Source organism: Carassius carassius, chromosome 6, assembly GCF_963082965.1.
Source record: "Carassius carassius chromosome 6, fCarCar2.1, whole genome shotgun sequence".
Lineage (NCBI taxonomy): Eukaryota > Metazoa > Chordata > Actinopteri > Cypriniformes > Cyprinidae > Carassius > Carassius carassius.
Window position 1 is genome coordinate 16,359,707 of NC_081760.1, and position 12,819 is coordinate 16,372,525.

At 36.5% G+C, this 12,819-nt stretch overlaps 1 long non-coding RNA gene across 1 annotated transcript in view; it reads left to right on the forward strand.

Moving 5' to 3' along the window:
• LOC132142418 (uncharacterized) overlaps window positions 1-12,819 on the forward strand; it is a 1,026,371-nt gene that overhangs the window by 645,873 nt on the left and 367,679 nt on the right. The window lies entirely within an intron of this gene.

Genomic DNA, 12,819 nt, shown 5'->3' on the forward strand with positions numbered 1-12,819 from the left:
GCACAGTGCTCATTCACTAAATGAATAGCTAAAATTAGGAGTTTTGTGTATGGATTTAAATGTGGCTAATGTTTTAGCACATCTGATCTCTTCTGGAAGCTGATTCCAACTGCGGGCAGCATAATAACTAAAAGCAGATTCCCCTTGTTTCGTGTGAACCCTTGGTATTTCTCTACTCTTTTCGAAAGACTTCCCGGGATTTTTAATGACCACAGAGAGTCAGGACCTCGGTTTAACATCTCATCCGAAGGACGGTGCTTGACAGTATAGTGTCCCCATCACTACACTGGGGCACTAGGACCCACAAAGACCACAGGGTGAGCACCCCCTGTTGGCCTCACTAACACCTCCAGCAGCAATCTAGTTTTCACAGGAGGTCTCCCATCCAGGTACTGACCAGGCTTAGCCCTGCTTAGTTTCAGTGGGAAACCGGTCTTGGGCTCCAGGGTGATATGGCTGCCGGCCATAAATACTTTCATTTTGTCAGCGAAAACGTGAGCAGCTCCAGATGGTCCTGGTTAGAGTGCCCATGTGCTGTTTTACCTACTAACAGCCCAACAAACTCTCAATTATAGATACAAGAGTGACTCATAAAAGACAAGCAGTAAAACGTGTAATTTCTGCGCACAGCGAGTGATAAGGAAAAGGACTCACTTTAATTTAGGCATTCCTGGATCTGCAGAAAGACCAGAGCTTTACATGGGCCACATGATGGGGCCCAAGGAGGACAGATCCTGAACCTGGCACTCTTTAGAACTTGACCAATGGGCTGGAAGTTGATTAAGAAGGTTCATGACTGGTACTTTGACCCCTAAATATAAAATGTATTTCTCAGTTTTATCATATACAGTATGTATATGTGTGTAAACATAAATACACAAACATATCATGGGGAGGAATATATATATATATATATATATATATATATATATATATATATTTATTTATTTATGTATATATATATAGACACACACACACACACACACACACACACACACACAGAGACAGTATATGTAGTTTACAAATAATAATATGTTGAACAATATTTATTCCAAAGTTATTATGGTGAGCAATGTTATAAACTCTCAGCAGATGGCAGCATTGATCTATGAGACTTTTTCTTTCAGACTTTCAATTTTTCCTCTAGGCTGAAGTTATAAGAGCACCATTTGGTAAGATTTATACCAATATTAGTTGATATCACTAATCACATCCTTATTCTGGATCAACATATATAATCTGACTTGTAGAAGCAGGTCAGTCATCAGTACAAAAATACATACAGGTGCTCTAAATCCAGCCATAAGAAAAACTGCACTCGTGTGCTATAATCAACAGCATTCAAAACACCTTCAGATGGCTCTTACTTCTTTCACGCCTTCAGCTCCAGGTGTTAAACAAATACAGATTTAGAATAATACCTGACACAAAACTCAGCAGTGAAGGAAAAGCAGGGAAGCAGAAACTTGACACATTTCACTGGAAATGTGCTTTAAAACAGCGCTTCTCCAGAGGTGGATCATGACTCAAAAACAGCTCATGGGTCACAGACAACAGGGGAAAACAATGACAAGATATAGCAAAGAATAGCAAAACAACAATATAAACTTCTCAGCTAACAAGAAACTTTCTGGCAAGATTTTCTCAAAGTTTAACAGAAAACATTATTCATACATTGTTCAACTTTTTTTTTCTAAAATGTTTTAGTTGGATATTCGTCTACATTTTTTAAAATGTTACTACTTGTTTCAGATCACATAACCTAGAGAAAATGTTTTTTCAGAAATAATTCAGAAATAAAATTTTAATAGTTTAATGGGAACTTTAGCAAAATGTTCTTAGAACATTTTTTTGTCAAGCAGATATAAACAGAAAAACATTTATTCACTGATGTAAACAGACAAGAGCTCTGCTATAAAGCAGCCCTGAAAAGACAAAAGGGTCATTGTTAAGCTGAGGTCAGTTGAGTGTTGGTTCAGTTCTGTTCAATTACTGTTTAATGATCAACAAATTCAATTCAGCTATAAGGCAGCCCTGTTCAGTAATATTGGGGAATATTAAGATGTTAGCTGGGTCAAGTTTCAAGAAAAAAAAAAAAAACCCTTACCATATCTTTTGGTGAAGATGTCACAGGCTATGTCCAATCAAATGCCAATATTCCTTAAATATAACTTTAAATGAACATTCTATCAATGTTACTAGAACAATGTTTGTTTATCAGAGTACCTTGCCTGAATGTTAGGGAAGCTCTAAGAATGTTAAGTTGTTTTGAAGCAGAACAAGTTGAACAAAAAAAAAAGATCTTTCCTTCAGGACGCTGAGTAAAGAGATTCGTCTTCACTCATTGCTCATGCTGATTGTGTCACAGTCACAGGCCGTTTGTTTGGACCGTAACCCAGCTATGATCTACAGGAGGGAAGATATAACACTTCCCAGCCTCCCTTCCCCAAAAGGCCCCTCAGAGGCCGTGACCACGCTGAATTCAGCTTTATATTCTCTGTATTGCAAGTTTTAGTTGCAAAGATGACAAAGTTCACCCATGCAAAAGAGGCAGTTCACTTACAGTTTTTCTCTGTCGATTTGCCACTTTTCTCCAAAGTACTGTAATTGCTCTCAAAACAATTAACACAGCTATCTAAACACAAACTTATCTTAAACAAACAGTTTAACTTTACTGCAAAATGAAACAAATAGCAATTTATTCTAGTAATACATTTATCAAAAGTATAGAAGTAAATGTTGACCTTGTAGGGACATTTTATAGGGAAAAGAGTTTATAAATCATACAGAATTCAGTTTTTGAAATATATATTTTATAAGAATCTTAAAGATTCTTCTCTTGAACCCCCCAATCTAATTTCATATTGAAGACACTATACTAGAAACAAAGACTTGTAAAACTTCCCTCCAAAAGGTACCGTTCCTCATTTGCTCACTCAGATCCTGAGTGTGTGACATCATCCCCCTATATAGATCACAGATCACCAGATCAGGGTGGTTCTTTTAGATTCAGGAATTCCAGGAGAAGATGCTGAGCTAAGAGCCCTCAAAACCACGCTAACCTTGTGCCAGGCCTTCGGCCTTGACTTTCCATTCATCAAGATTCTCTGATTCGAACTGGTCTTTCTCATAAACTCAGTTCAGAAGAGACCAGCTGGAGCCCCAAAGTGCATCAGGACTCTTTTTCAAACAGTCGAGATATGCAAGTATCAAACTTAGTCTTATTAACTGATACATTAGGTATCATATGCACCTTTTACAAAAAGTGTGTTTGAACTAAGAAACTGATGTTTCCTTCATGCCGTAGATCTGCTGAATATCAAATTGTATCATAGCTTCATGTCTTTATTACATCTCTTACATCAGTCTGCAAACCGGTAAACCGTTTATTGAATCAAACTGTCCGATAGAACTACTGGTGATCCGAAAACCGATGAGTCAATCTTTTGTTCATTATCTGGCTCGGCTCGGTGTTCATCTTCAGTTCTCTCTTCACAGCAGTTCAGTCAGTGTACTGTTTGAGTAAATTAATTACTCCGGGACATTGGTTTGTTTTAACTCAGAGGGAGTGTCAGACACATTAAAAAAGTTAAAAGCTTAAGTCATTTGTGGATTAATGTGTATTGGAGATGCGAACCGTTTAAAAACGATTCAGTTCGATTTGGTGAACTGGTTCAAAAAGATCCGGTTACATCCAATGATTCGTTCGCGAACCGGATATCACAAACTGCTTTGTTTTGAACTCTCTCACAACAGACACGGAAAAGAAGACAATGATGAATAAAGTAATAGTTTTTGCTATTTTTGGACCAAAATGTATTTTCGATGCTTCAAAAAATCCTAACTGACCCTCTGATGTCACATGGACTACTTTGATTATGTTTTTCTTACCTTTCTGGACATGGACAGTATACCGTACACACAGTTTCAATGGAGGGACTGAGAGCTCTCGTACTAAATCTAAAATATCTTAAACAATGTTCCAAAGATAAACGGAGGTCTCACGGGTTTGGAACGACATGAGGGTGAGTTATTAATAACATAATTATGATTTTTCGATGAACTAACCCTTTAAGTGTCAATTTTTAAAAATTGAGATTTATACATCATAGATAAATAAGCTTTCCATTGATGTATGATTTGGTAGGATAGAACAATATTTGACCGAGATACAACAATTAAAAAATCTGGAATTTGAAAGTTGCTTTTAAAGTTGTCCAAATTAAGTTCTTAGCAAAGAATATTACTTTTTAAAAATTAAGTTTAAAGTATTTTATTTAAAGTATAACAGGCTTTTTCTTAAATCTTTATCGCTTTATTAAAATTATGCAAAACAAAACAAATGTATACTTTCACAAGCTGTCACATATAGGCTTGTAGCTTGCTGTCTCTTTCCTGGAAACTCAACAGTGTTTACTATTGTCATTTGCTTTATTGACACATCATTTTCCTATTTAATACTGTAAAGTTGCACAATATGTATTGTTAAAGCGCTATATCAATAAAGGTGACTTGACTTAATCAGGTAACAAAAATGTCGGGAAACGACACCTCTGGCCATGGGTCATTTGTTCAGTCACAGATACTGTACGGACAGTCCGAACAAATACGGTTCAGTTTTTTTTATGCATCTACTCTGTTGAGCAGCAGAATTGATTCTTCATAGGCCACACTGGGCTAACACCATACTTTTCCAGTCAGGGGGAAAGTATCATATCACTATTTTCTATACTGTGTTGAGCCTCTTTGCAGAATGTTTTTTTGTAGATGGCATTCAAGAATCTCAAGTAAATGCCCACTGCTATGATTGGTTAAAAGTTTTTTTAAACCTTTGAGTGGTATGGTCCCACATATGGGATTATTTTTTCCATGCCCCTGGGAGTGCAGTCCCACATATGGGATTTAGAACATTCTGTGACATCACATAACTGTCAAATTCAAACTGTGCTTTCTCGCTTTAGCTGGCGCTGAGCCAGAGAGAGACGTGTACTGCCCTTGTCATATTATCACAACTATGCAGTGTTTTTATACACATAATCTTTATTTTAGGTTTCAGACATTTAAATACAAATAAGCACTAGTAAATCAATACATTCAGAGTTTGTAAAATACACACATATGTCTATGGAAGCAACATTAACAATCCATTCTAATTTAATTTGCCGACGTGTTTTAGTCATATCAGATACACATAGTGTAAATAGTTGTAAAGTTCACTCTGTTCTTCTCCCAGTTCACCGGCCAATTATTGCTTGTATTTCGGGAGAAACTGATGAATTCACATGCTCTAAATCCGACTGACAGGACTCTGAACTGCAGTGCGAAAAACATGGCGGTGCCCATCTTACATTACAGTTTGCGCTGAAGCTCATTTAGAAAGATTTTTAAATGAGAAAACACACTCATTAACACATATTTGTGAATCGGAATATCAGATTGTTTATGACATGGTATGCAAGTTTGTAAATATTTTAAATAAAAATGGAAAAACTAAATAAAAGTTATCCATCTGTCATACAGTGTTATTCTGGCAGCGGTATGTCACGTGACAAGCATGATGCGTCACCATTGAAACGGTAAGGGGAAACTAAAATAATGGTCGCCTCAAAAAAATCACTCTTGGGGGAACACTAGAATATATTAAACTCACCACTGAGGTTAAAATAATAGATGGACACTGCTGTGACGTACTCTGAAAATCATGGGTCATTTGGGTTAGAAACGTATAAATATATATTAAACGGTCTGGAACAAACAATGCAATAGTGGTTAAAGCATGTTTACTCACACTTATGTGTTGTGACATTCTATCGGATCCACTCTAGTCAGACTCAGCGCTGCATCATCATTTACATTCCGTCTTTCTTTGAAAAGCCTGCATCACACTGTATTGTTTAAAATCAAATCAAACATTGTTTCACTGATGTGATCTGGAGGTCTTTACACTGTGTTTACACTAGACATGAGTAACGCAAAGCTACAATAGACAACAGAACACATTATAATTGGTGATTCTGTCTACACTGGATGTGGCAGGGATTGACACAACAAATCTTTGACGGTAAACTGATCTTCCCACTCCATTTCTGACATACAAGCATTCACACAACATCTCACCTGAAATTGATTTGTGACATGACACAACATTGCTCTTGTCTGATGTAGATATCTTAAGGTAACAAGGAAGGCAATTCAAAGACTATTTTTCACAATTTACACACAATGTCTTGTAATCTTGTAATGTCACCTGTTTCTGGTTCTGTTGATGGAGTAATTCTGTGTTTGTGTCTCTCTAATATTTCCTCTCCTACTACAAATGCGTATCAGTGAGCGGCTCTAAAGAGGCATTGATGTAGATGATCTTCTCCTGCGGAAGCAGTGTTTAGTCACACTATTACATCATAAAGTGGAACATTCCAAAACAAGTTATTTTCTGAGCTAGGTTTCAATGAAGGAAAGTTTTGAGTTTTGAAACTTACAGAATGTTTTTATTGTATATTGACCTGTTATATGTCAAAAGATCAAGGGAAATTTGATTTCTCAGTTCATGACCCCTCGTTATGTTTCTTTTCTCTCTCGCTCCATTTTTCACGAGTTCATCAAACAACTGTGGTAAGTCAGAATCATTCAACAATCATGGTGAGTAATGGCTTCTCCTGTTATTGTCACTTGCACTGCTTGCCACATGTATAGTGTAGCTTTCTCTTTCGGCAACAAGGGATTCACATGTGATTAATGCAGGGAAATAGTTAGGCTGATCTCAGAACTAGAAACACGCATCCAAACTTTAATTGAGGATCATAAGAATGTGAGGGCCTTAGATACGACTTTGATGTGACTAGCGTTGCAAGTCCCATACTTTTTGTTTGTTCCAGTTGCAGGGTCCCCGCAGGACATAGTCACAGGACAAAACACTGTTCTTCTGTTCTGATTAAAACTTTAAACAGGTTCTCCCCTCAGAGAAACCAATTGACAGAGCCCTAGTTATTGGTGATTCTGTTTTACTGAATGTGAAAATAGAGACACGAGCCACCATAGCCCAATGTTTACCAGGAGCCAGAGCGCCTGACATCTTGACAAATTTGAAAGTGCTGGCTAATGCGAAATGTAGATTTAGTAAAACTGTTTTTCACTAAAGATGTCTGACTTCACCAGTTGGAGATCACTGACAATAACATTAACGAGGTACAATGTCAGACACTGTAATATGCTCTGGTCCCCTCCCTGTTTACCATGGTGACGACATATATAGCAGACTGTCGTCACTCAATGGCAGGATGTCCAAGTGGTGCCCACAAAGTAACATGGGTTTCTGTTAAACTGTCATTTTTTTCTGAGCTACTGGATATGCTGAGGAATTAAGAAGTCAGGAAGATTATTTACAAAGCAGTCTTTTGTGGTAGAAGTGATGGTTCTTCCATATTTGTAACAAGGACTTGAGTTTGCAGCTTTAGCTATATAGAGTATACACAAGAATAGATTGTGATCCAAGATTTCATCACTCTGCTGCAGAATTTCAATGCCATTAACATCAATTACATGTGACAGTATTAAATCTAAAGTATGATTACGAAAATGAGTAGACCATTACTTCAAACTAATTATACTTGAAACCAGAGCTCTGAGAAATACTGAAAATATTACTATAAATTATAGCAATACCTCCCCCTTTACCTTTAGGACGTGGTTCATGTTTATATCAGTAATCTCGGGGATTGACTCGTTTAAAATTATGCAATCAACTGGCTTTAGCCAGGTTTCTGACAAACAGAGCACATCTAAGTTATAATATGTGATCATAACATTTACAAAAAGTGTTTTTGTAGAATTTGATTATCTGTCTTATATTTGTTTTTTTTTTAATTTGGTGAACATCAATTGAATTATTATACTTAAATTGTTTTGGATGTCTTTTTTGTTTTGTTTTTTGTATTTGCTGGTTCAGGGAAAAGACACTAGAGCTGTAATCGGGCCTTAAGAGTTAGGCCCGAGCCCAACAAGTACATTTTGATTGACAGCTTTTTTAAAGCCCGAACCCGTTTACAGCCCGACTTTATTTAAATGTGCGCACACACACAACTCTTTTGCCTTTTGTCAATAATGTGTCATTTATACATGTTTTAACATAATTTATTCATAACTAACGTAGACTAGATCACTTGGAATAAAGTTGGAATAAAGAAATAAAATAAGTCCTCTGTGACATCGTAACATCTCAGCATTCTAGACATAGGCTCATTTAACCTTTAAAAAAACCAACGCACCAATAAAAACGAGTCATTTTTAACAAATTAAATTGAGATAATTTTTAAATTAAGATGGGTATTTGGCAATAACGAAATTAAGATAAAGGCTCCACCAGATTTGCTTCGCACTAGCAGATGATATTTAATAAAATAATAATGCCAACATTAGCGTATATACTCTGTCCACATTATGCATTTAAGACTCAATTAATATTTAGTTATCATTTGAAAAACATTTACTCACAGAGGTTAGGCTAGGTCTACATGTTTTTAGAAAATGATTGAATCCACTGTAGATGTCTTCAGCGCGTTCCTGCACTCACTGATGGTGCATCATTATTTACTCATTATTCTCATTATAAACACGGTCAAAACTTTTCCATACCTCAGACTTCGCTTTAGTTGCTGGTGCAATCAAAACGTAATTACCAGAGGCAAGCCTCCATTACACCTCAGCATTCATTTTCGCATCTTTCTCGCGCTAATCGAAACACATCACATGACCGCTCGATTACCTCACAAACTGGAGCGCAAGCCCGAGCCCGGCCCGAGCCCATGTAAGATGATATAAATTAAGCCCGAACCCAACCGAACCCGTCGGGTCCCATCGGGTCCTGTAGGGTTCGGGCAAAGATCTTCAGCTCTAAAAGATACAGTCTCTATAGTATGATATCTAGATGAAAAAATCTCTATGGGTTGAGAATTAACCAAATTCTGTGACATAAGGCGGCTAGCAGACAATTGGTTTAGCCAGTCTGTCTGCTTCCTGACCGGGGCCCCGGTTATTCAAGTGCAAACTTTAAGACTATGTGCCATATTTCATCCCTGGATAAAGAACACTCTTTTTAACTGGTCAGTTCTGCCCCCAAAACTCATACAATTGTCTATGACACTATATTAACTCTCTTTTATCTAGCACTTTAGACACGGTTGCTCTTTTATGCTTAAAGAAGATTAAAGAAAAAAGTTCAACACCATGGTATAATAAGCACACTCCATTTAAGATTCTAAAGAAAGCAAATGGAGCGCAGCTGGAAAAAACAAAACAAAACTAGTGGTATTTCGCATTGCATGGTGAGAAAGTACTTCTACTTATAGAAAAGCTCTGAAAAACTGCTAGATCTACTTACTTAAATTTTTCTTAAAAGAGAACAAACACAACCCCAGGCATTTGTTCAATACAGTGGCTGAATTAATGAATAATACAGCATTAACAGACCGAACAGCACAGCAGTGAACTTCTTTACTTCCAAGATTAATTATTATTATTATTATTAATAATAATAATGATTATTACAAGATTATTATTAGAAATAAATTATATATATATATATATATATATATAAAATAAATAAAATTATAACCATGAATCTGTCAGCCACACTATCAAATCAGATGTGCATTGTAGATCCCCTGAGTAACAGTTCCACTCATTCTCTGCTATAGGACAGGAAGAAATATAAAAACTTTTCAAATCATCAAAACCTACATGTATGTTAGACCCCTGCTTCCAGAAGTCATAGATCCTCTTCTGAGTATCATTAATTCATCAATGTCTTTAGGATATGTCCCTAAAACCTACTAACTGGCTGTTATTAAAGGTTGTATAAATAATTAAATAATGTTATTTAATTATTTATAAAATAATTTATAATAATTTATAAATCACATTAAATAATGTTATTTTTTGTTGCATTATTGAGACTGCTCTCACCAGAGTTATAAATGACTTGCTCTTATCATCCAATCATGGTTGTATTTCTCTATTAGTACTACTGGATCTTAATGCTTTGTTTGACACTATAGACCATAGCAGTCTTTTGAGTAGACTACAAAATTATGTTGGTATTAGTGGAATTGCATTGTCATGGTTCAAATCTTACTTATCTGACCGTCATCAATTAATAGCCCAAGTAAAGTATGGAGTTCCACAATGCTCAGTACTAGGACGGTTGCTTTTCACACTTAACATGTTACCCTTGGGAGATATCATCAAAAACATGGTCTTTCACTGTTATGCTGATGATACTCAGCTCTACAGTCATGGCCAAAAGTTTTGGCATTGAAACAAATTTTGTGTTTTGCACAAGCTGTTGTGGTGTTCATTCAAATTGTTTCTAGATTATTGTTTAAAGTGATCAGATGCAAAATTAATACTCTGCATTTATTCCATCCAAAGTGCACACACACACACAGCATTGAACACACACCCACAGCAGTGGGCAGCCATTTTTTGCTGCGGCATCCAGGGAGAAGTTGGGAGTTTGGTGCCTTGGCACCTCAGTTGTGGTATTGAAGGTGGGAGAGAGCGCTGTACATTTTTCTCCCCTCACCTACAATCCCTGCCTGTATGAGACTCGAACCCACAAACTCTAAACATTAGGCCATGACTTCCCTTCCAGTGGACAGCCCTTAAAAGGTGAGTGGACAAGCAGAAGCCCACATATTGTGATCATCTCTGAGAACTAATAAGGCAAAAAATGGATCGCTATCAGTCAGGATTTGGCCCAGAAGATAATATCTAGCATGCTCCTCGGTACTTGAGGGCAGTTGTTAAGCCCCTCCTGAAAAAGAGCAATCTTGATAACACCATTTTGAGCAATTTTAGACCAATATCTAATCTTCCTTTTATAGGTAAAATTATAGAAAAGGTCGTTTTTAATCAGCTGAACAAATACTTAAACTCAAATGGATACCTGGACAATTTTCAATCTGGTTTTCGACCGCATCACAGCACAGAGACAGCACTCATTAAGATAATAAATGATATTCGCTTAAATTGTGACTCTGGCAAAATATCGGTGCTGGTATTGCTAGATCTCAGTGCTGCGTTTGACACTGTCGATCATAACATACTACTAGAGAGACTGGAAAACTGGGTCGGGCTTTCTGGGATGGTACTCAAATGGTTCAGGTCATACTTAGAAAGGAGAGGTTATTATGTGAGTCTAGGAGAGCATAAGTCTAAGTGGACGTCCATGACATGTGGAGTCCCACAAGGGTCAATTCTTGCACCGCTCTTGTTTAGCCTGTATATGCTTCCCCTAAGTCAAATAATGAGAAAGAACCAAATTGCCTATCACAGCTATGCTTATGATACCCAGATTTACCTAGCCTTATCTCCAAATGACTACAGCCCAATTGACTCCCTCTGCCAATGCATTGATGAAATTAATAGTTGGATGTGCCAGAACTTTCTTCAGTTAAACAAGGAAAAAACTGAAGTCATTGCATTTGGAAACAAAGATGAAGTGTTCAAGGTGAATGCATACCTTAACTCTAGGGGTCAAACAACTAAAAATCAAGTCAGGAATCTTGGTGTGATTCTGGAGACAGACCTTAGTTTCAATAGTCATGTCAAAGCAGTAACTAAATCAGCATACTATCATTTAAAAAACATTGCAAGAATTAGATGTTTTGTTTCCAGCCAAGACTTGGAGAAACCTGTTCATGCCTTTATCACCAGCAGGGTGGACTATTGTAATGGGCTCCTCACTGGCCTTCCCAAAAAGACCATTAGACAGCTGCCGCTCATCCAGAACGCTGCTGCCAGGATTCTGACTAGAACCAGAAAATCTGAGCATATCACACCAGTCCTCAGGTCCTTACACTGGCTTCCAGTTACATTTAGGATTGATTTTAAAGTACTTTTACTCGTATATAAGTCACTTAATGACCTAGGACCGAAATATATTGCAGATATGCTCACTGAATATAAACCTAACAGAGCACTCAGATCATTAGGATCGAGTCAGTTAGAAATACCAAGGGTTCACACAAAACAAGGGGATTCCTCCTTTAGTTACCATGCCGCCCGCAGTTGGAATCAGCTTCCAGAAGAGATCAGATGTGCTAAAACACTGGTCACATTTTAATCTAGACTTAAAACTCATCTGTTTAGCTGTGCATTTATTGAATGAGCACTGTGCAATTTCCGAACTGATTGCAATATATATTTTCAATGTTTTTTAAATTTAATTTTACGTAAAATCATTTTCTAACTGTTTTAAATTCATTTTAAATAAGTACAGTTTTAATAATTTTAAAAGTTTTAAAATTGCTTGTTTTTTATTCTTGTTATTATTTTTCTTCATTATTATTTTACTTTCTTTTATGTAAAGCACTTTGAATTACCATTGTGTACGAAATGTGCTATACAAATAAACTTGCCTTGCCTTGCCTTGCCTTGAGTGAGCTCATATCGCATAATAGTCCTTCATGGCCATTTGATAACACCTAGAATATCAAAATCAACTATCAACTTTGGCTTGCTTAGTTGGTGATGCTTGACTGATTGCATTATTGGAAGTGAACTGAACTGGATGATGACATCACTGAATCATTAATGAACTAGCTGGAAAATTACTCTGTTGTCTTGCATTATTGATAAAGCTATTTTCCTGTTTAACTCAACCAGTATTTGTATATAAAGCACTATACAAATAAAGGTGACTTGACTAAAAAGTATAATTAAATAAATAATGTTTTATATAAATAATAGTAGTAATTATTTATAGTATTCAGTATTGTGAAGCAGTCAGTGTGTTCATGATGGTAATTATTTACATTGTTC